The sequence below is a fragment of the Euprymna scolopes genome, chromosome 23 (genome assembly GCF_053919585.1).
Source record: "Euprymna scolopes isolate OS-2025 chromosome 23, ASM5391958v1, whole genome shotgun sequence".
NCBI classification, from domain to species: Eukaryota; Metazoa; Mollusca; class Cephalopoda; order Sepiida; family Sepiolidae; genus Euprymna; species Euprymna scolopes.
The window spans coordinates 29,155,964-29,161,629 of record NC_136504.1 but is presented as its reverse complement, the minus strand read 5'-3'; positions in this window follow the sequence as shown (position 1 = coordinate 29,161,629).

Genomic DNA, 5,666 nt, shown 5'->3' with positions numbered 1-5,666 from the left:
AAATATTGTATTTTATAGGAAACCAATGGTATCTACTTAATTGTCATGTCACAGTGATTAACATATCCCAAAATTGCGAAAAACGATCAGGTAGAAAATAAATTATTAATGAAAATTGTTTTCGAAGACAATTAGCCAAAATTGATTTTTACAAAAAAAGAAAGAAAAAAGAAACCGGAGAATTCTGATTGTAGCAAAAGTGAGATAAATATTTTCTGAAAACTGAAAATCTTTACAAAACTTTATTTTCGTTAATCGTCTTCGAAAGCTGTTTTGCCAGCAACCACTGTAAAAGAGTAATAAAAAATGCAAGAGAGCTATATGCTCAGTCCGTTAAATCCAAAGTAGCTTAGCAGCGGCTTGGTTCCCACCAGTTCTGGTAAATAGCAAACAGGATCTTGAACAGAAGCGTGCGTTCTATCCCAACTATCATCAATGGGGCTGAGGTCATCTCGTCAGCATCAGACAAGGCCAGACTATTTGTCAAGAACTTTGCAGCTAATTCTACCCTATGCGACAAAGGTCATCAACTCCCCATATTTCCTCCTATAAGAGACAACATGCTATGTAACATACAAATATCTCTGCGTGGGGTCGCCAAGCTAATCAAGAACCTTGATTCCAGTAAAGCAACTGGCCCTGACGGCAATCCAGTTATAGTGCTGAAAAAGCTCCAACCAGAACTTGCCCCCATACTTACGAAACTGTTTAAGCGTTGCCTTAAGGAGAAGTGCTTTCCAACACCCTGGAAAACCTCATCAGTATGTCCTGTATTTAAGAACTCAGGAGAAAAGTCATATCCCTCTCAGTACAGACCAATAAGTCTCCTGTGTGTCATGAGTAAGTTGTTGCAATCCATATTAAATAGAGAAGTAGTTAACCACCTCAACAGAAACAACCTTCTTAGTGACCTGCAATATGGTTTCCGCTCTACAAGATCTACAGCAGATGTGCTAACAGTTATATCTCATAAGATTAGTGAATCTCTTGACAAACGCTTCCTTTCCAGGGCAATTGCTCTTGACATATCGAAAGCCTTCGATAAGGTATGACATAAAACTCTGAAACTAAACCTAGGGGAGGGAGGCCTCTTCAGTCCTGGACGACAACCTTCCTAGATCTGGTGACTCAAACAAATCACCGGTTGGCAAACCTAAACTGCTTAAGGAGGAGATAGGTTCTGTCTATCGCCCGGCTTTCATACTCCTTCTTTGCCTATTGGCCAGGCGTAGAGGTACTATCACAGGGACTCGACTGAATCACCCAGTGGTTGACCTTGTTTCCTGACTAGGGCAATGAACGCCGCTTCTCCCCACTCCTGCCACATCCCATCCCCCTAAACTGGACACAGTGGGGTGCTTCAGTGCCATATATGTCGGTGCAGTTGGACTGGGCTGGCTTTGTCAAACGGATTGAGGGTACCGGATTGACAGTTCCTGGCTGCTGTTTCCGACTGATAGTACAGGGGCCCTAACTCTTTGGTAGCGCTTAGAGCGGCTGCTCCATCAGCAGTTGTAAAATATCGGGATGTTTGTAGTGCCATGTTGCGCATGGAAAGGGACCCTGCACTCATTCCCGGTGGGCTTTCCTGAGGCCACAATCCTGTGGGTGAGGACAGCTGATAGTCTACTTGTATTGCATGTCTGGTATTCTGCACAACTACTTGTCCAGCATCCCCTCACTCACTCACCCTAACTGAAACTTTTAAATAAAATAAAATGAAATGACAGCTCAAGCAAAAGTTACGTTTAAACCAGGACCAAACTCAAAGAAAACCAACCTGCCTCCTCCCTTGAGGCTTGCATTTACTAATATCTGCGGGCTTAGAACTAACTTAGATGATGTTGAGTCATTTCTCCTTGTAAACACCCCGGATATCTTAGCATTAAGTGAAACTAACCTTCACTCCTCCATTCCCTCTAACCACTTTAACATGCCTGGTTATCTCCCACTCTACCGTAAGGACTCGGACAGACATATGCATGGACTTGGAGTCTATATTCGTAACACCCTCCCCCTGACTAGAGAAATAAAACTAGAATCAGAGGACCAGGCCTTTATGTGCTTCAGACTAAATATGCAACACAATATTAACTACTTGTATTTTCTCTACCGCTCTCCCTCAAACCAAGACTGTACCCTAATAAACAAAGTCTCAGACAGCATAGATATAGCACTCTCCCTCGATAGTAGCGCACAAATACATGTATTTGGTGACTTCAATGTCCACCACAGTAACTGGCTAGGATTCTCTAATCATACAGACGTAGATGGTATCACAACACATAGCTTCTCTATATCCCATTCCCTATCTCAGTTGGTTACATTTCCGACACGTTTCCCAGACCAGCAAGATCAACATGCCTCACTTCTAGATCTCTTTCTGACAACGGTTCCCAATGACTGTACAACAAATGCCCACAGCCCACTCGGGAATGCTGATCATGCTGGGATAATGGTAGAAATCAGCCTAAATTCTTGCCCTAAAACTGAAGACCCACTACTCAAAACAACGAGGTATTACAAAAAGGCTGATTGGGAAGCCATCAGGGAGCTCATCAGAGATGCCCCATGGCAAAATATCTTTACTCTTCCAGCGGAACAGTGTGCAAATGAGACCACTGAATGGTTCAAAACTGCTATTGAAGCACATGTTCCCGCACGGAAATTCTATAGCAAGCCCCACTCCCCCCAATGGTTTACTTCTGCTTGTGCAGCTGCCATTTGTCAAAGGCAGCATGCGTTCCGCAGATTCAACCGACATAAGTCCAGCTCAAATAAACAGAAGTTTATAGAAGCTAGAAATAATTGTAAGAGAGTGATAGAGACAGCTAAGACAGATTACTCTGAAACCACCAGAAAACGCATCGAAGCACAGAAATTAGGAACCCGGGATTTTTGGAAAATCTACAACAGCGTAGTAAATAATGGACAGTCAACTATTCCCCCATTATCAAACAATCATGAGGTTGCTTGCACGGCAACTGACAAGGCTAATCTGCTTGCCAGTCGGTTTGCCTCAAACTCCACACTGAACTCGGTACACCACTCACTCCCTGATTTTCCTCTGCGAACAGACACCTCACTAGACGATTTGAAAATCACTCCTTCTCAGGTACATGCTATTATAAAAAACCTAGACACCTCAAAAGCATGTGGACCAGATCTCATCCCGGCTGTGCTATTAAAAAAATGCTCTGCCGAGATTGCTCCAGATCTGTCCAAACTTTACAATAAATGCCTTAACGAATCTTGTTTTCCCGACTGCTGGAAAACCGCCTCTGTGGTACCAGTCTTCAAGAATTCTGGTGAAAGAACTGACCCACTAAATTATCGCCCCATTAGCCTCCTCCCGCTTTTCGCCAAAATATTTGAGTCCTTAGTTAATCAAGCCCTAGTCCAGCACCTAACAGCTGCTAAACTCCTGACGGACAAACAATATGGATTCAGGCAAGCCCGTTCAACAGCAGATATCTTAACTGTAGTTTCTGAACGTATATACCGTTCATTGGATAAAACAGGGGAGGGTAGAGCGGTGGCCCTCGATATATCTAAGGCTTTTGACAGGGTATGGCACGATGGTCTTCTAAGGAAAATTAGATCATATGGAATCACTGGAAGAATTCATAATGTAATTAAATCCTTCTTAAGTAATAGAAAAATCAAAGTTGTCCTCGACGGTCGTACATCGAAACAATACGACATAAATGCGGGAGTACCTCAGGGGTCTATCCTTGGACCTTTATTATTCCTGATATTCATAAATGATCTCCCTGATAAAATTGTTTCGGAGATGGGTATATTTGCCGATGACACCACTCTCTATAACAGATATGAGGGGAAAACAAATGAACACATATCCAAGCAAATGGCAGAAACGCTAGAGGATGACCTCCAATCCCTAGTGGAATGGGGACAAAAATGGTTGGTCACATTCAATGCTGCTAAGACTAAGCTTGTTTCCTTCAATAACTACAAGAAACCTTCTCTGCCACCAATAGCAATGGCCAAGAATACATTACCTGAAAGTACTTCTTTTAAACTCCTCGGCCTAACGTTTACAGGGAATATGAACTGGAATAGATACATTGAGAGCATTGCCAAGGCTACTGCAAGGAAGGTTGGCTCCCTCTACCGTGCTAGAAAACTACTTACGCCTGACAGTATCCTATACCTCTATAAGGCCACCATTCGCCCATGTATGGAGTGTTGTTGTCACATCTGGGCTGGTGCATCTGCTGCTTGTCTCTCGTTCCTGGATAGGGTTCAAAAAGGAGTCGCCAACCTGATAGGTCCTGAACTGTCATCTAGGCTTTAGCCTCTGTCCCATCGACGAGATGTTGCATCCCTCTGCCTGTTCTACAAATACTTTAATGGTGAATGCTCTGACGAACTGCAAACACTTGTACCTCCCCGACGTAACTACCCCCGACAAACCCGACAAGCTACTAAGTCTCATCCCTTTACAGTAGAGATCCCTAGGTGCAAGAAAGCTTTTTACTCCAATAGTTTCTTCCCCAGAACTGCGGGTCTTTGGAACTCCCTTCCGGGATTCTGCTTTCCCAACTGCAATGATATGCAGAAGTTCAAGTGTAATGTTAATAAACATCTTTCTACTCATCTCCCTTCATAATGACCCCGCTAATTAAGTCCCTGATAGTAGCGCCCTGCTTCAAAGTGCCACTGTGCCTTGTTTGGGGTGAAAATTGAATTAAAACAAATAAATAAATAAAAAAATAAGGGTCTACTTCACAAGATTTCCAGCTACGGTATCACTGGAAATCATTAAATCATTTCTCTCCGATAGGTTCATAAGAGTAGTGGTTGATGAGCAGAAATCAGAGGCCCACAGTATTAATGCTGGAGTTCCTCAGGGGTCCATCCTGGGCCCAACTCTCTTCCTGATCTACATCAATGATCTCCCAAAACACATACTTAAATCATTCGTTGACATCTATGCTGATGACACGACCATCTACGGCAACACATCAAAGACCGTAAATAACAAAGTTCTCTCTAATTCTCTCTCCTCTGATCTTGAGCACATGGTACAGTGGGGGAAGAGGTGGCTGGTTACTTTTAATGCATCCAAAACCAAGCTTCTATCTTTACATCATCAACGCTCTGATCCCCATCTGGCATCAATTGAAATGGATGGCTCTCGTCTTGGGGAGGCTCCATATTTTGACAAGCTTCTGGGTTTGACCTTTTCTCCTGATCTGAAATGGAACATGTACATCAAATCTGTTGCCAATGACGCTGGGAAAATGGTGGGATTCTTCCACTGCTCCAGAAGATATCTCACTACTAATGCAATTCTCTATCTGTATAAAAGCCAAGTACGTCCCAGGATGGAGTATTGCTGCCATATCTGGGCAGGAGCTGCTAAAAACAGCCTATCCTGCCTTGACAGAGTACAAAATAGACTTTGTGGTTTAGTGGGTGATGCCCTTTTCTCTTCCCTGCAGCCTCTCTCCCACAGAAGAGATGTTGCGAGCCTGTCTTTGTTTTATCGTTATTTTCATGGCAAGTGCTCGTCTGAGCTCCAATCTCTCGTCCCCTCTCGCCAATATTTCACGAGAAACACCCGTCTGGCTGAAACTACTGTCAATAATTTCCCCCACTCTTTATCTGTGCCTAAATCCAAACGTAGATTCCATGAGCAT